The sequence below is a fragment of the Rattus norvegicus genome, chromosome 5 (assembly GCF_036323735.1).
Source record: "Rattus norvegicus strain BN/NHsdMcwi chromosome 5, GRCr8, whole genome shotgun sequence".
In the NCBI taxonomy this organism is placed as follows: domain Eukaryota; kingdom Metazoa; phylum Chordata; class Mammalia; order Rodentia; family Muridae; genus Rattus; species Rattus norvegicus.
In genome coordinates this window covers 75919474-75942500 of record NC_086023.1, presented here as the reverse complement: position 1 = coordinate 75942500, position 23027 = coordinate 75919474, and the positions used below count along the sequence as shown (strand labels likewise).

Genomic DNA, 23027 nt, shown 5'->3' with positions numbered 1-23027 from the left:
GTGGGTATGCCTCATAATGCGACAAGAAGCATTAATCTGTCTGGTATCATTAAACATGAGCTTACCTGGTTATTTCCCCAGCTCTAATCAGAACCCACAACAGAGGCTCCAGTGACTTGGCTTTGCATCCTGCTTGCCCAAGGCTGGTCAAGCTGACACAGCATCCATTGTCTTGACAATGGGTTTCCTCACTGGGAGTGAGCAGATTTGACAACTCCTCTGATGAATGTCCCCATGTGTTCGTGAGGGAGTTAATGATCTGGGTCCAAGCAAATCTATAACTCTGACAAGGAAGATTTTTATGACCTTAAGAGCAGAAGGGACAGACTGCAGATTCTGCTAATTGCTCAGGAACATGACTTCCTTCAGGCTTTGCTGGGTCTTTTCTTCTGACTACTACAAATATCATTTTCCCTAGAATGTGTGGATACTCATTTGCTTTATGATATCCACCCTGTCCATTCATATCGTATTGAGAAGGCCTGACTGGTCCCTTGATAATATAACTGAGCCTCAAGATGGAGTGAGCTTTTCAAGCATCATGGTCAAAATGCTGGCATGCAGGACCCTGTGTACTGGCCCCCTAGGGCTGACCAGATCCTAGGTCTTGAGAGGGCTACAGATCCTTCCTGTCTACTGATCAGCAGGGCTTGTTGCAGCTGGCAAATGGCGAGAATCTGAGTCAACAGATTTTGTTTTAAAGCTTTTGAGCTAATTATCTAGGTGACCTTGCATGAGTCAGCTTTTATACCCCATTGACATTAAACATTAAAGCTAACAATACTTACCACACAGTGTGGCTATGAATTTAGTCACTAAAATTTTTACCACACAGCATGTTATTACTCCTCATGAATCATAATTCAAATGTATGTCTATGTGTGCTGTGATATTTGTGAAATGTGAAATGATTAGAGTTTCTTTGTTCTAAAATGTGGCAATTTAATCTAACTGGCTAGTAGATAATGTGTCAAGACACATCCATTTTTAAAGATTTATTTTAAATATGTACTTAGATATGTGTGTGGTTGTGGGTATGTACTTCTGAGTGAAGGTCTTGTGGAGGCCAGAGAGGGCATTAGTTTCCTCAGAGTTGAAATTACAGATAGTTGTGAGCTGCCCAGCATGGGGGGACTTTCTGTAAGAACAGTAGGGTTTTTTTCATTTTTAAATTAAATTATTTTATTTATTTACATTCCAAATGTCCCCTTTCCCAGTTTTCCCTCCCAGAGTTCTTTACCCTATCTCACTCCCCTTTGCCTCTGAGAGGGTGCTTCTCCACCCACCACCCACCTACCCACCACATCTCGCCCTCTAGAAACCCATTCCTAGGGCTTCAAGTCTCTACAGGATCAGGTGCATCCACTCCCATCAAGTCCAGACTGTGGATCCATTCCTCTAGCTCCTACTTTAATTTTTTAAAGAGTTGACAAGTTATAGTATCTTCCAACCTTACCATTGAATATATAATTAATATTAAAATACAATTACTTGTTTTTGTACACTGTGCAAATACTGTGCACCCAAATGACTTTTACAAATGAGGTTTAAAGATGCAATTTTACAAAGAAAATTCTTTTGTCACCACAGTCTCAAAGCCTTGCTCGGCGAGGCCTCTTCAACTAAAGACCCTATAGAGTTCTTAAGTGGATGTTTTTCTTCTTTGCAACCATATCCAGTTCCTTCTCTGTCCTGTGTCCTTCTGAGAAAGTTGAGTTCACTTGCTACGATTGCATGATGACTGGATGGAGCAGGAGAAATGTCTTTTTCACTGTGTGGCTTCTGGTGCATCTTTTTTATGGCTCTATACCTCCAAAATCCCTACAATGAAAGTGAAAAAATGTTAAAATGGAACATTGAAGGTGCACATGTCTATAAACTAAAATCCCATTCTTGTTATTAAATTCTTCCCTTTCCCCACAAAACTGTAACACACTAAATATTTGAAGCTGTTTCCAGCACTGACACAGTAGAGGACAAGTGGCCACCATCTTGTTGGGCCTTTGGGGCTTCAACATGTCCATTCACAGAACACTCCCTGCTGGTGGAAGCAACCCCTCCTTTTCTGGAAGAGCCCTACTCCCACCTCTTCCCACAAGGAGGAATCTGCCTTTCTGCTTGCCACTGTTTTTGGCTCTTCTTATCTCAGCAACTCCAGAATATGTTTGCCTTCTTCAGCTATGGTGCAACCGAAGGTTTCTGAGCTAACTGTCCTGTTCTCTGTCGTACTTTCCCCCACCACACTGATTCTCTCTACTATTTAGCTTGAAACATTTTCTGAACTTTCCAACACCCTGGCTAATCTACAGATACATGGATGTTGATGGAGAGCCAGCTCTTGGTCTGTCACTTACATTTCAGTGAAGACTGGCTGATATGGATGGAGCAGTTTCTCTATGCCAGGCACTATTGTAAAAACTTTACGTAATTATTATAACAATGCGAACAAGTGGGTGCAGGCATTGTACACTTGTTTCAAGAGAAGGAGACAAAGGCACAGAGAGTTGCTAACTTCTTCTGGGCATTGGACACTGCAGTCTGCCCCATGTAAAACTGTCTATCTTTGGACTGATGTGAACAGGAGACTGTTGACATTGTTTTTTCATTAGTAGGTACCATTACTGTCATGAACAGAGTTTTACTCCTCTGCACAAGACCAAGGTATGTCTTTCTTGATTTTTGAGCCCCCCCACTGTCTTATGAAGGGATGAAATTATGTATTTCCTGACTCTCTTAGCATTAATTTATATAAAGAGAACTTTAAAAAGTCTGGCCTATTTTCTGAGTTTTATTGCTGTGAAGAGACACCATGACCAAAGCAACTCTTATAAAGGAAAACATTTAATTGGGGGGTTGCTTACAGTTTCAGAGGTTTAGTTCATTATCATCATGGAAGGAAGCATGGCAGTGTGCAGGTAGACATGATGCTGGAGGAAGCCAAGAGTTCTATATCTTATCCCACAGGCAACATAAGAGTCTATGTGCCACAGGAGACTTCAAAGCCTACACTCATAGTGACACACTTCCAACGTGACCACATCTTCTCCAACAAGGTCATACCTTCTAATAATGCTGCCCCCTAGGGGCCAAGCATTCAAACCCGTGAGTCCTTGGGAGCCATATCTATTCAAACCACCACATTTATCACGGGAATATTTTAAAGAAAATGAATTCTAGTGATCTAGCCAGATGTGCTTCAGATCTGGTCTATAGTTTTCTTTAGTCTTTTTAAGAATTCAGGACACTTACAACTAGACTAGACTTGTCTTTTCTGTTTTTAATTTGTCTATCTTTTGTTACTATTGTTTTTCATTTTCATTACACATATTCATTGTACATTGTATGTACACTGTATATACATTGTATGTGCATGTATACATTGTATATAATGCTGTTACCCAAGGCCTTTTTCGTATAGGTATATTGCTCCTTATGTTTCCACACTCCTCTGTCCTTGCTACCTTTGCCCCCAAGTCTGTTTCACTTCTTCTTTCATAGCATAAATACTTACATGGTTTTAAGTATCTTTATAAAATTCAGGAACCATGTGTGACAAAATGGCGATGCTTTTTGGAAACTGGCTCAATTTCTTTAATGTGATTATTTCCACTTACTTCGGTTATTCTGCAAATCACAAAACTTCATTTTTTTTATGGCTGAAAGCAATTCCATTGTGCACATAGACCACATTTTAACTCCATGTCTCAAAGCCTATGTAGAGTTGTTTATTGTGGGGATTGAAAAAAACAGGACCCCAGTGATTCCTGAGAAGTGCCAAATGTTTCAGCATGCCTACTTCTTCTGGTCCCACACTCTGTTCTGTCTCTTGTTACCACAGACTCATTATTTGGTTCCCACTTCTACTTCTCCATGGACTACCCCTCTACTCTTTCTTCCTCATGTAGGAAGGAGAGGAAGTAGCCACCTCATGTAGCCAGGAGAGACTTCCATTGGTATAAGGGGAGCATCAACCCACTCACAAAACCTTCAACCTAAAAATTGTCCTGCCTACAAGATACACAGAGATAAAGATGTAGCAGAGATTGAGAAAATGGCCAACCAGTGATCCACCCAACTTGACATCCATCCTATGGGAAAGAGCCAACTCCTGACAGTATTCATTTTTCTCTGCTATGCCTGTAGACAGTAGCCTTGAATAACTGTCTCCTGAGAGATTTTGTCTTGTAGCTGATGGAAACAGATGCAGAGATCCACATCAGGCAGAGTTTGAAGAGACTTGAGGAAGAGTTGGGGAAAGGACTGAACAAGCTAAAGGGGTCAAGAAGACCTACAGAGTCAACTAACCTGTGCCATGGGGCCTCCCAGAGACTGAACCATTGACCAAAGACCATGCAGGGACAGGACCTAGGCCCTCTATACATTTGTAGTAGATGTTCATCTTGGCCTTCCCATGGGTTTCCTAACAAATGGAATGTGACCTGTCTCTTACTCTGTTCTCTACAATTGGATCCCCTTCTCCTAGCTGGACTACCTGGTAGGATCATACTCACTGGGAGAGGATCCACTTAGTCAGGGTGCAATTTGATGTCCCAGTGTGGGGTGGTACTCAAGGGGGCTGGAGAAGGGTAGGGAATAATGGCGGGGGGAGATTTGTGAGGGAGGGTGGAACTGGGAAGAGGGATCTGTGATCAAGATGTAAAGTGAATAAATAAATAAAATAATAATAAAATGTATTTTGGCAATGATAAAAAGGGAGTCTCCTTTGTAGAAAGTCTGCCTCAAGAATAATGTTTGAAGCACAAGGCCCTGGGTTCGGTCCCCAGCTCCGAAAAAAAAGAAAAAAAAAAAAAGAACCAAGAATAATGTTTGAGCCTTTATCAGATACAAGCTTTCTACAATCTAGAACTATAGAACATAGATCAAAGATTAGACTGTGGAGAATCATACTGTATTTCATAGATGACAGAGTATAGCAATAGAATAAATTCTGCCTCCATTCCTCAACTTTCTAATGTCTAAGTGTCTTGTTTGTTAAGACAAATTAAAGAGCCCCTCACCCAGGTTTTGATATGCTTCATGTAACAGAGAATATTTTACATTATATGTACTACTTCCTTGGCATTGGCACCAGGCCTTTTGGAGTGTCAGCCATAACCACAGATCATCAATCATAGGTGGAGGTGCTCCAGGAAGCAGCTCCCAAGAGAAATCCATCTTTAGTGGGGGTACTAGACAGGCATGGGTTCCAAAGCCTACCATGGGAGAGCCTCTGTGTCTAGCACCAGTTTATGTGGTATAAGACTTCTTGTTAAGTTCATAAGAAGAACAAAGATATCATTATTTACTTGAATACTTGAGCAATATGGTTGGAGGTTGCTTCTAGCAGTGCAGACTCCAAATTGGATCTCTGGCCCTATTCAGTGAATCTATATACAGTTTCAATTACTCCCTATTTTATATTTAAATTAGGAGGCTGGACTTTTTGTAGGACCTCTGAGTAAAGGGTGAGACAGTTCTATAAAAATGGATGCTAAATATGATTCTTCAGTCTCCTTGGAATTTCAGCCAAAATCTCAGAGTGGGTAAAACCCCTAGTTGACATAGTTTAATGTGTTACTTTTGGTAGAGCTATTTAGAGAATATGAACTCTTTCTCTTAGCATTAGAGAAATAACCATTTCCAGACTGCACCTGAGTGGGAGGCTGAACTTCTACCCTTTGGAAAAAGTCATCCTCAGCCCCTGGTAGTTTCCCCTTCATCACTACAGGTGACATTGGATGTCATATGTCTACTGTTGACATCAGTAGTGTGAGAGCAAGTGCTCTACTTGTTCCTTGTTTACAAGACACTCTTATATCTTCCAGTGGACTACCAGAGGATAGAAATGTGTCTGTTGATACCCATAACAAGACAAATAACTGGTGAGTTCACATAGTGATCATTCCATTGGCCCTGACTTGTCTTTTCATCATCTTTAAGAAGCTCTCCTTCAGAGAATATTTCTCTGTAAGCATTATGTTGATAGTGACCTTGAGTAAGAAGATTCGTAAAATTTACTGTGAATTTCTTTTATGGGGGAAGCTTCTAGAACAGGAGGAAAAATTTAAAACTCCTTTTCACCCCCATTGTCTTTCTGGACAATTCTTCCTTGGGATCTCATAGGCCCTGGGCATTCTGCTCAAGTCAGCCAAGACTTTCTTTCTAATTATTTCTTTTAATTTTTGAAATTATAGTATAATTACTTCCATTCCTCCCTCTAAATCCTCCTATATATCCTGCTTGCTCTTTTATAAAATGCATACCTCTTTTTAAATTTATGTATATATACATGAGTGTGTGTGTGTGTGTGTGTGTGTGTGTGTGTGTGTGTGTGTAACAAGCATATCCTTTGAGCATACTCTGAGTTCCAGGACCCTAGTTCAGTGTCTGCCACATGCTGGCAGTGTCTTTCCTAGAAAACAGCCATTCTATTCCATATCAGTATTTGTATCAGTAGCTGACAGCATTTCAGCAGCCTAAATGGATGATGAATGCTTGTGGCTGTCTGGCATTCAGTAATACTATCCGCTGTTTCCCCATCTAGGCTGGCAGGGACAAGGATATTGCATTTGTTTTACAAATTCACTGGGGCAGAGCCAGAGTAAACAGCAATTGGAGGTTCCATTTAGGGCCAACTCATTAGAATTTAAAGCAATTTGTAAAAAAAAGTAGTCTCAATTAGCACAGCTCATTAGAGTCTAATTGGAGTCTAAACTCTTCCTTCCACCTGGTTGTCTCAGTGGGGCTCCCGGGGATGCATTGCTGGGGGTGGATGTCTACATGGGTGTATATGTGTGGACATGCCAAAGAGCTAGTTTTCCCACAGCAGGGTGGGGATAATCCAAAGGAAATGCATGAAGAATCAGACAGGCTTGACAAAAAACTGTATAATTGCAAAAGGCAATGAGATGAGACCCAAGCGAAAATGTCTCTTTCTTATACATAGCCAAAAGATGTTGTTGATGCTCACCCACATTAAGACTGGTCAAGGAAAAGGCTTTTGGAGACCATCCACTACTCCCCTTTTCTAGGCCAGTGTTAGGTCACATTAGGATGATTTAATAAGTTTTAAGTCAGAAATGTGTCCTGGCCCCCATTCTAATGCGTGCCTATCACGAGCCTGCAGTAGTGTCTAGTCACCTTTGCATCTGTACAGTGTCCAACCTGGACTTCTCCAGTTAACTCTTTGTAATGTCAAGATTCCTGTTCCTTACTATCCTTGATGTGCTACGTTCTTTGAAACATGTTCATTTAGATTGTGAAATTTCATCTCTAGACTCAAGACACTATTTTTTTTTCATGTGTTTGAATTCCAGGAGTTTATAGAATTGGAAGAGAAACTAGGCCTTGCCTAATACAACTCCATTGGTGAAACATAGAGCAGTGCCCAGTGCCTCTACTCCTAGTAACAGGGGAACATTCTGTTTCCTTGGACATTTCTCTCCCAACCTTATAGTTTCTGGAGCTTTAACAGATATGAATTTGGTTTGATTTTTGATAACTTTCCCAAAATGCCTATGATTCTCTTCAATCTGCCCCTCTCTGGTCTAAGAAAACTGATCACACTCAACAGTTCTTTAACAGTATCATCCTGAGATCTTCTATCCTGGTCTTGAATACTCTTTTTTTTTCTTATCCTTTCCACTTCTAATGAAAAACTTTAAACAGAGAACATTTGGTCCACTGGTACCATTAACACTGGCAAAACAGAATTGACCTCCTTTTCCTTCATGGTCATGCCAATCTAGCCAATTCTATTTTTAACATTTCTTGGTAGTTGTGTTGGACATTTATCTCATAACAGGCACCATTTCAATTGATGTCCTGTGGCCTGGTCTTGTCCATACACCAGGTCTATTGGGTAAAGCTATACCAAAGCTCACTCAGCCCTGAACTTCCTGTTTAGTTCTAGGACTTTTATAATTGGATTCTTTGTTGTCTCCATGCTTATTTTATTGACTTCCTTTTATATATCTTAGATACCATTCTCCTTCAAATATATATCGGACAAAGATTTTCGCCCATTCTGTGGGGTTTTTCTTCATTTGAATGGCAATTTCTTCGCTATATAAAAGCTTTTTAAGTTCATGAGATCCAGTTTGTTGATTATTGGCCTCATGTCCTATCACACTTCTAAAAATCTGCATCATGAAATGTGCTTCCTACTTTTTGCTGTGGCAGTTTCTGAGTTTGGGGTTTTATATTAAGTTTTGGATCTTGTATCGATCCTATTGGAATTGAGTTTGGGGTAGGATGAAAGACAAGGATTAAGTTTAATTTTTCTTAATATAGATGCCTGGTTTTACTAGCCTTGTTTGTTGAAGATGCTATATTTCTGCTAAAGTTTATGTTTGATATCTTTGTTAAAAATCAAATGATTGTAGTCTCACAGTCTTGTATTTGGGTTCTCTATACCACTCTGTTGATCTACACATCTGTTTTTGTGCCATGCTGTTTTTATTGCTATAACTGTCTAGTATAACTTGAAATAAGATTTAGTGAGATAGTTATTTTCACAACATTGATTTTTCCAATCCATGAACATGGAAGTCTTTCCAGCTTTCTAGTATCGTCTACAATTTTTATCTTCAGTGCTTTAAAGCTTTCATTGTGGAGGCCTGGTCACCTTTTTCTAATACGGTTTGAAACTATGAATGGGTTTGTTTTCCCCATTTTTTCAGCTAATTTTTCATTGATATAGAGTAAGGCTAATGCTTCTTATGTGAGAAGCATAAGAATTCATTGTTTCTTGCTACCACTCTGAAAGTGTTTATCAATTACTATTGAAGTCTTTAAAATTTCTTACATAGAATTGAGAGACACTTGACTTCTTCTGTTCCTACTTGCATCTCTTTTTTTTCTTGTCTTATTGCTCTAGCTAAGACTTCTTTATCAACTAAAATGTATCATTTAGTTGCTTAAGGTTTCTTCACATTGGCTTTAGGAATATAAATCTCTCTCTTAGGACTGCCTTCATCACATCCCATATGTTGAGCCCAGAGCTGAAAGCCAGTCACCAGGAGGGCTCACACATCTGAGAGGAGAGGGAAGACCACCACTTCTGCTCCAAGGGACCCACAAACCCAGGAGCAGTCTGCGACAGGACCCTTCTGGTTTCTGCCTGTGCCTGGAGATGACCTGGTCTCACAGCTCTCTGTACCCAAATCCAGTGGAGAAGAGAGCTGGCCTCTCAGAAGAGTGGACAATCCTGAGAGCTCAGGGGAGATCATCACTTCTGCTCTCATTCTTGGCCCAACCCTCCTAGAGCCCTCTGGACACAGGAACCTAGGAATAGTCAGGAACAGGATCCTTCTGCTCTCTGCCTGTGCCCAGAGCTGAAAGTCAGTCACTAGGAGCACTGACACACCTGAGAGCAGAGGGAAGACCACTGCTTCTGCTACAAGGGACCCACCTGGAACCCTCAGGACATAGGAACCCAGGAGCAGTCTGGGACAGGACCCTTCCTGTTTCTGCCTGTGCCTGGAGCTGACCCAACTCTATGTACCCAGATCCCATTGGGAGAAAGCTGGTCTCCAAAGTATTGACACACAGGCTTACAGGCGGGTCAAGCCACTGTCAGAGAAAGCAAGACCAGCTAACACCAGAGACAATCAGATGTCGAGAGGCAAGTGCAGGAACTTAAGCAACAGAAACCAAGACTACTTGGCATCATCAGAGCCCAGTTCTTCCCCCAAAGAAAATACTGGAAAGCCCAACACAACGGAAAAGCAAGATTTGGATTTAAAATCACATCTCATGATGATAATAGAGGACTTTAAGAAGGACATAAATATCTCCCTTAAAGAAATACAGGACAACACAGGTAAACAAGTAGAAGTCCTTAAAGAGGAAACACAAAAATCCCTTAAAGAATTACAGGAAAACACAACCACACAGGTGACAGAATTGAACAAACCATCCAGGATCTAAAAATAGAAATAGAAACAATAAAGAAATCACAAAAGAAGACAACATTAGAGACAGAAAACCTAGGAAAGAGATCAGGAGTCATAGACACAAGCATCATCAACAGAATACAAGAGGTAGAAGAGAGAATCTCAGGAGCAGAAGATACCGTAGAAAATGTTGACAAAACTGTCAAAGATAATGTAAAACACAAAAAGCTCCTAACCCAAAACATCCAGAAAATCCAGGACACAATAAGAAGATCAAACCTAAGGATAATAGGTGTAGAAGAGAGCAAAGATTCCAAACTTAAAGGGACAGTAAATATCTTCAACAAAATCATAGAAGAAAACTTCCCTAACCTAAAGAAAGAGATGCCCATGAGCATACAAGAAGTCTACGAACTCCAAATAGATTGGACCAGAAAAGAAACTCCTTCCCTCACATAATAGTCAAAACACCAAATGTGCAAAGCAAAGAAAGAATATTGAAAACAGTAAGGGAAAAGGGTCAACTAACATATAAAGGTAGACCTATCAGAATTACATCGAACTTCTAATCAGAGACTATGAAAGCCAAAAGATCCTATGCAGATGTCATACAGACCCTAAGAGAACATAATTGCCAGCCCAGGCTGCTATATCCAACAAAACTCTCAATTAACATGATGGAGAAACCAAGATGTTCCATGAGAAAACCAAATTACACAATATCTTTTCACAAAATCCAGCCCTTCAATGGATAATAGATGGAAAACTCCAACACAAGGAGGGAAACTACACACTAGAAAAAGCAAGAAAGTAATCTTTCAACAAACCCACAAGAAGATAGCCACACAAACATAATTCCACCTCTAACAACAAAAATAACAGGAAACAACAATCACTATTCCTTAATATCTTTTAACATCAATGGACTCAATTCCCCAATAAAAAGACATAGACTAAAAGACTGGATATGTAAAGAGGACCCAGAATTTTGCTGCATACAGGAAACATACCTCAGTGACAAAGACAGACAGTACCTCAGAGTAAAAGGCTGGAAAACAATTTTCCAAGCAAATTGTCCCAAGGAACAAGCTGGAATAGACAATCTAATATCCAATAAAATCGACTTCCAACCAAAAGTTATCAAAAATGATAAGGAAGGACACTCATATTCATCAAAGGAAAAATCCACCAAGATGAGCTCTTAATCTTGAATATCTATGCTCGAAATGCAAGAGCACCTACTTTCATAAAAGAAACCTTACTAAAGCACAGAGCACACATTGCACCTCACACAATAATAGTGGGAGACTTCAACACCCCACTCTCATGAATGGACAGATCATAGAAACAGAAACTAAACAGAGACATAGAGAGACTATCAGAAGTTCTAAACCAAATGGATTTAACAGATATCCATAGAACATTTCATCCTAAAACAAAAGAGTATACTTTCTCCTCAGGTTTTTGTATGTTGAATTTTCCTTTGATCCCGGAATTTTTAAATTTCTTTATTGATTTCTTCACAATCATTCAATAATATGTTGTTTAATTTCCATGAGCTTGTGTACGTTCATGATTTCTCTCGATGTTGATTTGTAGTCTTATTCCATCACGATCATATGGGATGCAAGAAATTACTTCAGTTCTGTATTTGTTGAAACTTGTTTGGTGTCCAATCTTATGATCTATTTTGGAGAAAATTCTATTGGCTATTAAAAAGAATTATAATCTGCAGAGTTTAGATAGAATGTTCTATTTGTTAAATATAATTAATCCATGATGTTGGTTATTTTGCACATTTCTCTAGTTATTTATTTATGTTGAGAAGACCTGTCAGTTGGTGTGGTGGTTTGAGTAAAATGGTCCTCATAGGTCCATAGAGACTAGAACTATTAGGAGGGGAGGCCTTGTTGGAGTAAGTGTAACACTGGAAGGTGGGGAAGCTTTGAGGTTTCAGATGTTCAAGCTAGGTTTAGTGGCTCACTGTCTTTTCTTACTACCTGGTGAACCAGATATAGAACTCTTGGCAACTTCTCTAGCACCATATTTGCCTGCATGCCACCATTCTTTCCCACCATGACTATAATGGATTAAATGTCAGACTGGATGTCAGTCCCAATTAAATGTTTTCTTTTATAAAAGTTGTTATGGCCAGCCAGGCAGTGGTGGCACACTCCTTTAATCCTAGTACTCTGGAGGCAGAGGTAGCCTGATCTTTGAGTTTGAGGCCAGCATGGTCTACAGAGCAAGTTCCAGTTCAGCCAGGGGGGAAAATATGTCTTGGAAAACAAACAAACAAACAAACAAACAAACATACAAACAAACATTTGCCATGGTCATAGTGTCACTTCACAGAAGTAAAATCCTAACTAAGACAGAAGCTGGTATCAGAGACTGGGTTATTGTTATGAAGGATTGGACCATACTTATGTTTGAAGGAATGTAGACTTTGGTACTTCAGATTAGAAAACTAATGGATGCTTTCAGTGGGGCATAATGGATCATCTTAGGAGAAATATGGAAGATAGTGGTGGCTGAGGGTGGATACCTGTGGAGGCTTGAATCTAAAGGTTTTAGAGGAGAATAATCTTAGTATGTGGCCTAGTAACTGTTCTTGTGATATTTTGGCAAAGAATGTGACTGCTTCTTGCCCTTGTCTGAAAAGTTTTTCTGAGGCTTAAGTTAGGAATTATGGGTTAATTGTTTTGGTAGAGGAAGTCTCAAAGCCTAGTACCAACTCTGTCCTGTGGGTATTCGTGTTTTCTCTTATGGAGATCTATAATAAAAAGGAGCAAATCGAGCAAGGGAAAATAGAAAACGTGTAGTTTGAGGAGAAAAAGAGTACCAGGATGTGAACTGGAATTAAGTCCTGTGTTCAAGGAGGTTGATTAAATAAGGGTCTGATGTTAGATGGAGTGCAAGGAATGGTGACTTCAGGGCAAGACTGCACACAGTTAAGCCTCCAACTTGTGAAAAGGGATTAAAATGTTTAGGGCCCAATATGACACCTTTAATCCCAGAAATCTGGACGGAGAGGCAGGCTGATCTCTGAGCTTGAGGCAAGTCTGGTCTATAGAGAATTACAGGTCAGCCAAGAGCGCAGGCAGTGAGGAAACCATCAAAAATAGAAAGCTGGTGAAGATGTAGTTGAACAAGCCCCAGAAAGCAGCAGAACTTGGCAAACTTCATCCATGTGGTTATGGGTTTAAAGTCAAGGATGCAAGACAGGGGTTATGGAATCATCCCTCTGTGACTAAGAAAAGGTGTTGAGAGCAGGCATGTGGCAGGGATGTCCCTGCATGGAGGGACAGAATTTCTAATCATAGTGTTTCTCTGCTGTGGAAGTTCATTGAATTCATTCTCACTAGGTGACTTTAGAACTTGAACCAGAGCAGTGACCCAACACAGTGAGCATTTGTGAGTAAAACTGTTTGGGCCAAAAGGTATATTGTGTGACACACCACAGTGCAGCTTCCATGGCAAAATATGTATTTTTTAATTTTTGTTTTCTTTTGTGGGAAGGTTAGAAGGATATGGAGGAATGGGGAATTGAAGGGGATTGGTGTTCATGATGTGAAATTCATAAAGAACTAATAAAAAGTTAAAAAATATTTTTAAAAAAGTTAGTTGTGTGTGTGTGTGTGTGTGTGTGTGTGTGTGTGTGTGTGTGTCTGTGTGTGTGTGTGTGTGTGTCCTGGAACCCATACAAAGGTCCATTGATTGGTAAGAAGGTGACCAATGATAGTCAAGGAGTGTGTAATCACAATATTTTCCCTATAAGTATTCTGGACCTACATTTCTTTTACACATACACAAACATATCTGTTGAAGGATATTTGATAACATGGTGAACCCTAAGATTATATTATTTACTGAAAAAGTCTGTTTCTACTCTTGTGGCCCAGTCTTAGCATATACCTTAAATTCCTCTAGCTATAATGCAGATACACCCTTAGTGCACATCTTTAATGACGGTAAAGTTGGTTTGCCGAAGGAAGCGCCCATATCTGAAAGTGATGTATAAATGAGTGGCAGACAAAGCTACAAACAAGAGAACAATTTGACAAAATAGGTTATGTTTGACTCTCACAAGAACAGGTAGGAAAGAGAGGCAATTTTAGAAAGCACAGAGGAAGGGGGAAAGGAAGTTTTACCAGGAGAAAGGGTGAAGAGAGAACAAGCTAGACAAAGGCGAGGACAGAATGGGCCAGAGAATGAGGAGAGCCAGAAGATTAGAACCCATCACTGGAGTTAGTTTGAGGCCAAGGAGAACAATTCAAGAGGAGAGGAGAGAAGCCAAATTGAATCAGTCAGCATGGAGAGAAGTTTCGAGATACAACAGCTGAGTTGACCAGCCAGCAAGATTCAGAAAGCACAAGAAAGGATGAACTCATTCAGCAGTAAGTCACAGAGGCTGAAAACATTCTAGGCCTAGATTCTATTGTTCAGAGCCTAGAAGATTCCATGTCTAGGCCTAGGTTAGCAGAATGAGGTAATAAGCCTTGGATACAATTACATCAGGAGAATAAAAGTTATTTTTACACACACACACACACACACACACACACACACACACACACACACACACAGAGAGAGAGAGAGAGAGAGAGAGAGAGAGAGAGAGAGAGAGAATATCAAGCAGTTTTGTACATGATTTTTCCAGAAATAAATCCAAAGCACCCAGTGTCCAGGACAGAACACGGAGCACAGTTGTAGGGGGGCATGGAAGATACCCATGCAGGGCAATTATGCACTGTGTGGGCTTCCTTTGAGTGTGCTCTCTCCTTCCTGAAGCTACGCTGTCTCTTTCCTTCCTGTGTACTCTCTGATTAAAGTCCTTGTCCAAGTACACCTTCAGATTCTCATGTCCCCATACCAGTTCTTCACTCAGAAATATGAAGACCCTCAGTCCCCTTTGTTACCATAGACATTTTGCCACTTTCACTTCTCTAGCCTAAAGCTATCCTGGGTGGAGTGGTGTAGCTTAGATCCTAGGCAAGAAGACTCAGATCGTCAGAGTGTCATGAGTAGGCTTTTACATGTTGTCTTCAAATCACAATTTCAGGAGCTGGGAATTTAGCTCAGTAACTCAGCCCTTGCTTAGAGTATACAAAGCCCTAGCTTTGATCCCCTACTTAGATGCGGCTTGGTGGAGGGTAGGGTACAAAGAAGCAACCAAACCAAACTGAAACAAACTCTGGAAATAACAACACCGCCCCAGGTTTCACACAGCAGGTTTGTCTGCCAGAAACTCCTTGGCTCCTTGGTCTAGTTTCTTATTTTTCTAGCTAGAGTAATTTTGGTCAGATAATTTAAAAGATTCCTTATCACTTTCCCCAAATTCCAGACATAGTCCATTCCAGGTTCAAATCTACCCTTGTGAGCTCACCTACACCTTGTTGGAGATGCCCAGCTCCATTTTTCTTCCAGTTGCTGGAACCCCATCATTCATCACAGAACTTCTGCCTCGAAGCTTTTACAGTGTATTTTTCTTTCATTTTTTAAAAATAATTTTATTTTTCTTGAATATTTTATGTATTTACATTTCAAAATGTTGTTTCCTTTCCCCACTCTCCCATACCACCTCCCCCTCTCCCTGCTTCTATGAGGATGTTCCCAACCCATCCACCCACTCTCACCTCAACACCCTGGCATTACCCTACGCTGGGGAAACAAACCTTCACGGGATCAAGGACTTTTCCTTCCACTGATGCTGGACAATGCCATCCTCTGCCACATATGTGACTGGAGTCATGGGTCCCTCCATGTGTACTCATTAGTTGATGGTTTAGTCCCTGGGAGCTCTAGTAGGGTTTGGTTCATTGATATTGCTATTCTTCCTATGGGGTTGCAAACCCCTTCAGCTCTTTCAGTCTTTTCTCTAACTCCTCCATTGCGTTTCCCTTGTTCAGTCCAATGTTTAGCTGCAAGCATTCTCAACTGTATCAGTAGAGCTCTGACAGAACCTCTCAGGAGACACCCATATCTGGCTTCTGTCAGCAAGCACTTCTTGGCATCAGCAATAGTGACTGAGTTTGGTGGCTACATATGGGTTGGATTCCCAGGTGGGGCAGTCTCTAGATGGCCTTTTCTTCAGTCCCTGCTCCACTCTTTGTCCCTGTATTTCTTCCTGTGATTATTTTGTTCTTCTTTTTAAGAAGGAATGACACATCCACAGTTTGATCTTTCTTCTTCTTGGGCTTCATATGATCTGTGAATCTTTTCGTAGGTATTCCAAGCTTTTACAGTGTACTTACTATGGCCACCTTTCACATTGTACTTCCCCAGCAAAGTATTCTCCAACCAACAGACTCCTTTAAGTATGCCTGGGGTTTACTCTCGCTCTCATACACTGTGGCTCACTTAAAATTATGTTGGGTCTTACAATAGTTTATAACTACTGTTGTTGCTGTTGTTAAAATGTGTGGTCCTCCCTAAACTAGTCTACAAGTGGCCACAATTTACCAAGGTCTGCTGACACACAGAGACCTAAGTATTCTATAGAAGTTTTAATAGTAGCCTTAGAGGAAGATACTGGTATTGTCCTTCCCATTTTACAGATGTGGAAATTGTGACATAGAGCAAGTAATGTCTTTATTCAGGGTCACATGGGTCACTCAGAACATAGCTGATAAATAGGTATGTGCTCTTTATCTCTATCTGGTACAGGGGCTGGTGCTCTATCTGCTACCACACTGTCTTCCACACCAAACTCCTGGCATATAACAGGAACCAGTAAATACATATTGAGTCATGGAAGTCGACTAATTCATCTTAATTAGAATGTCTTTGTTCTTTGTTGCAGAAATAGAGGAAGAGGACAGACAGTACGCACAGTAATGTTGATGGCTAGAACGTTGTCTTCCAAACACTTGGTAACTCCATGGGCAAGTACCAGAAACACCAGGAGAGCTGGCAGCAGAAACTTGTGCTTGCCATTTAGTGGCTCAGGCCATCCACTTTTTTTCTGTCTTGAATTGATGGAACAGAGCCCTACAATACTTCCAATGAAACCCAGTCCAAGCATCATAGGAAGGGATAGCAGGGGTGGCTGCCCAGTGGACATTCTCCATTTCAGATGTGGTTAAGGGCAGAGTTCCCTCTTGGTTTGTCCTAAACTTTCACCCCATGATGAGTAAGGGGATGATTCACTAGCAACCTATTTTCACTAGTAAATCAATTCCAACTCAGCACAGTCTCCATTGCCATGGAGGGCAAACCACAGCCATATTGAGTTTGTTAAGGCTAGAGTTGGGCAGTTGGCAGATGACAAAGGCAGTCCTTTGGGGGAAATATACACATGATTTATGCTGTGATCAGAGGTTAAGGACCAGAGGTTCTTATCATACCACATTTTATTGCATCAACTATACATGTATTTAGGTTCTGGGGCAGTTGCTGTGGATACAAAGCAGAATAAGATAAACTTATTTCTCTGGGTGTGTTATATTTACCATGCTGATTGTTCTGAGTCAATGCAATTAATCATGCTAAGTCCAGAAGAATCTAAATAACGAGGTCCTCATAGAAGGATCTAGAAGACTGACAAGAGGCAGCAGAGGAGTTTTGCAGGCAAAGGAGTAGAACTAATGGTGATTGAAGAGACAGATGATTTTGAGGTACAGAAAATGGTTGGCCCATTGGGTCTACATGTGGGAAGATCTGGGATGACAGGAAGAGACAGCATGTGGATCCTTTCAGTGAGATGGGGAGCACACCTCAGTCACTTCCGTCATTTTCAATAGCCTCAAGTTTAATTCCACTGTCAGAGAAGCAGGCTGAAGGCAGTGATGAGAGCATCAGTCGATGTGTCTCCTCTTTCAGTGATCCTGGCCAACAGGCCTGCCCTCTGAGGGTTTGGTACATAAGTCCTTCTTTTCTATTGTCCTTTAAACATCGCTTTACCAATCCTTCAGGCAGTGCCTAAATTGATACCAAATTAATCATAGTCAAATTCCTTTTACTTCAGGGCATTCAATTTAATGCTGAAAAGATGTATTAGAACTGAAGATGATAGATAACCATTATATGACATGTTTCCATGATATTTTTGCAATAACTAATACACTGAGCCTTTAAGAGGTTAAGTAGCTTGAGAAGGTCATACAGGTAACAATCCTGGATTGAAGCCCTGGAAATTTCCTGGTTCTCACTTTCCTAATTTGTTATGTAAATATGCTAGGGATATATCACAGAAGAGCTGAAGATAAATTAAGACAATATGTGTTGGGGCTGGAGAGGTGACTCAGCAGTTAAGAGCACTCATTGCTTTTGCAGAAGACTTAGGCTTAGTTCTCAGCATGTACATGGTAACTTACAACAATCTGTAACTCCAATTCCAGGGGCTCCAATACCCTCTTTTGGGTCCACAGACATCAGATACACAGGTGGAACACATATATACATTTAGGTAAAACATGCAGGCCCACTCAATAAAAAGCAAATCTTAAAAAAAGATTGCATATGTGTAAAGCCCCACACAGTGAGTCACATCTAGTTACTATGTTTCATTTTGTGCTGGTGCTGGGGACTGAACCAAGGGACTTAGACATGTTATGTGGGTGCTCTGCCATTGACTAGCTTCATGCCCCACTCTTGCTTTTCTCTTTCTAAAGTGTTAGTGTTAAACAGAGTTGGGACTGGGCTTGAGGAGAACTAAGGTCCTCCAGGGTCATCTTCATTCCAGGGCCATGCATCCCCACACACATTCTGTGCAAGATGATATAGCATGCTTTGGTTTGGCCTCTCAGTATAACAGCTACAAGAATAAACAGGCTTGGGAATGAAGTGGCATCAGAGTGGTGTTGGACAAGTGATTACAGAGTAGGCGAACAGGCTGCGGTCCATTTCTTAAAACTCACCAAGTTCTCTTCTGGGACCAGGTCCAACCTCAGTGAAACCCATCATCTGGGGACTGTTGAACTGTAGCCCCTGTTGACCTCCATGTCTTTGTGCTCTTTGATTCCACAGCAGTGGCCACATCCAAAAGGGCTTCGGACTTGGCTTTATGGGTGGTTCATATCCCAATTCCAATACTTGTGTACTCTCTGATATATGATATATCTCATGTATATTATATATATGATATGTCATATATATCACACACATATGAAAGAATGATATATCACTCTAATATATATGTTATATGTAACATACATATATTACACATATATGTATGTATATATATTATATGTGTGTGTGTGTGTGTGTGTGTGTGTGTGTGTGTGTGTAGGAACTGATCCAAAGATACAGAAAACAGATAAAAAATACAAAAGGAACACATATTTTAAAGTTATCCCTTTCTTCACTTTTTAAAGGCATATGATTTTTCCATGGACAGCCCTTGCTTCATTTCCTAATTCCTGTTAGGTTTTTGTTATCTCTTTTAAATTTCCATTTTCATATAAATCCCACCAATCCTGAGTCTTTTTCTCTTTTCCTTCCTCAGTTTCAGGCTGTAGATTTTGAGGGCAGATAGCTAATTTGGTAATAAAATAGCTGTTATTTCATCTCTAGGTGGAGAAGGTAGTAAAAACAAAGCAAAAGGAATCAAAACCAACCAATACATAGTAGAAGAAATGAAAAAGAATGAACAAAACCTCCAGGTACAGCCACCGACCACAACCAACAACTCTAATTCTTGCATCCAGGCTTTAGCTCAGGTACCCTCGGGTCCAGCTTGAAGGGGTTGACTGTGTATCCCAGTTTTGGTTGGCAAGAAGGGGAAAGGTGCTTTTCCTTTGTTTTTGACAGCAGTTAACCCAAACTTTCATTTATTTACCCCACCCTCGATCCCCACTCAATTCTTGTCATGAGAGTCCTTCCCTGTTCTTCTTTTCTCTTTAGTCCAGGAGGGGGCTGTCACTTCCCATCTTTGTGATCAAATCACATTAGACTGAATTTCTGTTTCTCATTTAAAATATGTGCATTGCAGTAGAGAAGACAGGTGTGAAGTCATTTCAGTAACAATAGGATCTGTTGTGAAAATCCTACCACAAAGGCACCCCCACCCCGCCCAGGGGGAGTAGACTTACTTCACCAATCCACCCAAGTGTTTTGAGCCTTGAAAAAAATGCAGGTTCATTTCTTTTGAGACATCCCAATTTTTCTTCAATGGTTAAAGGTTTTCTTCTGAGGAACATTGAAAACATCTTCACTTAGCTGATTTTTAAAACAAGAATTTTAGTGAGTGCTAAAGAATTTTAAAAAAAATTTTAGTGTATCAAGTTATTATCACGGAGCCTCTTTATAATGGTTCCTTCTGTTCATATGGCTTTGAAGCTAATCTCCTAGATTTTGAGGGTGCAAAGTATACAAATGCTCTATTTTTATATCTGTTGTCTTTTATTTATTATTATTTTTTTAGTTTGCCTGGCAGAGTGGAAATCTGGGAAACTGAGGGTATACCTTAATGTAGACCTCTCTTCTGGTACATGTAAGAACTTGCATTTGACTCTCAGTAATGCAGTGAAATAAAATAAAAAAAAATATTTCAGTCCCATTCAATCTGATAAACACCCACAATAATCCAATGACTAGAGAAGAGAAAGCTGAGCATAGACTCTGGAGGAAGTCCTGAGCTGCATAAGGTAGCTTGCTTCAAATGGAAGAATACCACTGACTGGAAACGGCTATTTACCATGTGTGTGGCTGGTAAAATATCTACATAGCTCATCTCTTCAGCTCATAACTCTTATCTCAATAATAGTCATATGAGATAAAGCTCCACTATTGTTCTTTGGAGGAGAGAATCCTTAAGCTTTTTTAGGATTGAAAGTGGTGTCAGTGTACATCCTAGATAGTTTATGGTAGGGACAAGAGTCACACACAATTGAATATAAATTCTGTTTTATTTCTTGTTCCAGACTAGACTGTACTTACCTATTACCAAGTAAGCACACACACACATCAAAACAATGATGGTCTAATTGTTTATGTTTTAATATGGAACAAATAACATTTGTTTTTCCTAGCCAAGCCTACTACCACAGATTCCCCTAATATATGAGAACTTAGAATTGTCTAGAATAAAGGAGCTGTGTAAATACAAGGTATTGTTCTTATCACCATTCACCAAGACAAATGAAAAAGTGAACAGAACATCTTTTGTTTCACTGGGACTCTTTAAGTGGGACAATTGGTTATTTTCATTTGTTTTTGTTATGGAATGATTAATACAACACAGTGTGATATATTCAGATCTTAGGACAAATCTCGCCAAGATCAAACAGCTTCACTTCACTGAAGAAAGATGGTGACAGTGTCTAGATTTGACTGGATGACATCTGATTTTCATAGTGACACACAGGCTTGATTTTAGGAACCATGAAGCATTAGTTGAACAGTTCTGACTAAATTTTTTTTCCAAGTACAAGAGAGGAAAAAGAGAAGATAATCTCTGTTTCTATAGCAGAGAACACATTTTCCCCCAGCTTTTAGGAACTAAATTCTCTGTTACATAGAGCAAGGGTGGGAAGGCTGACAGAAGAGGCCTCTGTGGTGGCTGGAGGTCAGCCCTGGGTCAGTCATTACTAGAAGCCATGGCTCCCTGAAAGCATCTTGGATCTGGTTATTGATGGTTCCAGGTGTGAAGCAGCCAGCAATGGGAATGGCTCCATGGCAGAAGCAAACTTCAGCATAGCTTGCTCAAGTTTTTCCTTCCACCCTTACCCCCCTTTCTCCTGCAGAGGAGCTCAGGACCGTTCAGTGGTGGCTACAATCCTTTCAAAGGCCCACACTGTGGGAGCTGCTGACCAGTCTCCTGTGGCTGACTGAGCACTCCAGTCATAAGAACTGCTGGATGGGCACGGAGGGCTCCTGTACCGCCTCACCTCAGGCTGAGGAGCAGTGAACTCAGGAGGCTGGTGCAGTCCATTCACCCTGGAATTCCTCCTTGGTCACAGCCTTCTCAGCAGCAGCCACTTTCTCCTTCTCACTCTTCTCTGTGTCTCTGTAGAAGTAAAGATTAGGCATAACCTCCCAAAGGTACTCACAGGGGATAGCACCTCGCATGCTAAGTACTTCCCAGGCCAGCATCTACCACACTAGATCCAATGTGTGAGCTCCCTTGTTACTGCATGGGATGGCAGTGTCCACATCGCTCAGGGTAGAATCTGTGTTACAGAGAGCAATGGTGGGCAGGTTGACAGAAAAGGCCTCTGTGGTGGCTGGTGGTCAGCCCTGGGTCAGTCATTACTAGAAGCCATGGCTCCCTGAAAGCATCTCAGATCTGGTTAGGGATAGTTCCAGGTGTGAACCAGTCAGCAATGGGAGTGGCTCCATGGCAGAAGCAAACTTCAGCATAGCTTGTTGGCTGGTGTTCCTGGATGAGATGACATTGACATCAGTGTGAGCTTCGAGCAACAGCTTCTCCCAGGTCCTCTTCTGATTTGTGATGTAGATACCGTCCCTTTTCCTTTTGCAGATTGTTGATATACTGCTCCGTCTGAAAGTCAAGGTTGATGCCATGTAAGTGGGTTCCTGCAGCAAGCAATTTGAGGACATCCTCCTCCTTCATCCGCAGGACATCAAGGGCTCCAGACATTGTGTAAAGTTCCCTTTAAGTTGCCACAGGAATCAAGAGCAATGCCATATCGACCTGTCCCTGAGCAGTGTGGAAAGCACAGAGCATGTATTTTAAGGTAGATAAGTAGTTAATGGGTTCTTTAACATTTAGCGCACCTCACAGACAGGTGATAATATAATGGTCAGCATAATGGGAGCAAAGAGCTGTCATGAAATTGGCTATCTTTCGGCTAATGGCCTCGTTGCTAAAGGAAGCTGTGAACATGTGTATTCAATTCATCATCTTGGTTCCATAGTGATGGTGGGATGGCCACTTAAAAGCTGTGTGATCTAGGATGATTTATTTAACCCCCAAGAAGCTCAGGCTCCCTATCAGAGATATAGAAGAAACACCAGGAATGTTCAGCTCATGGACGAAACTGAAGCATGCAGTTGAGTATAGCATCTGTCTTGAATAATCTAACAGTAAGCTCACAGGTGATGGCACTGTCGAAAAGCTTTCACCATCCATTTGAATGGGCCAAGAAAGCATTTCTCAACTCTTGGCCTTTGGATTCCTCTAGTAGGGCTTGGTCTCAACCACAGCACTGCCTCATTTCTTAGGAA

The 23027-nt window shown here is 40.8% G+C and overlaps 1 non-coding gene and 1 pseudogene across 1 annotated transcript; one reads left to right on the top strand and one right to left on the bottom strand.

Annotated features, from left to right (window-relative positions):
* The first annotated feature begins 15126 nt into the window (after positions 1-15126).
* Positions 15127-15211, top strand: LOC120103269 (small nucleolar RNA SNORA5). Its single transcript, XR_005505348.1, has one exon. It is a non-coding gene; the product is annotated as a small nucleolar RNA SNORA5 (small nucleolar RNA).
* A 6378-nt stretch (positions 15212-21589) lies between these two features.
* Rpsa-ps3 (ribosomal protein SA, pseudogene 3) lies at positions 21590-22454 on the bottom strand (annotated as a pseudogene).
* Positions 22455-23027: the final 573 nt, after the last annotated feature.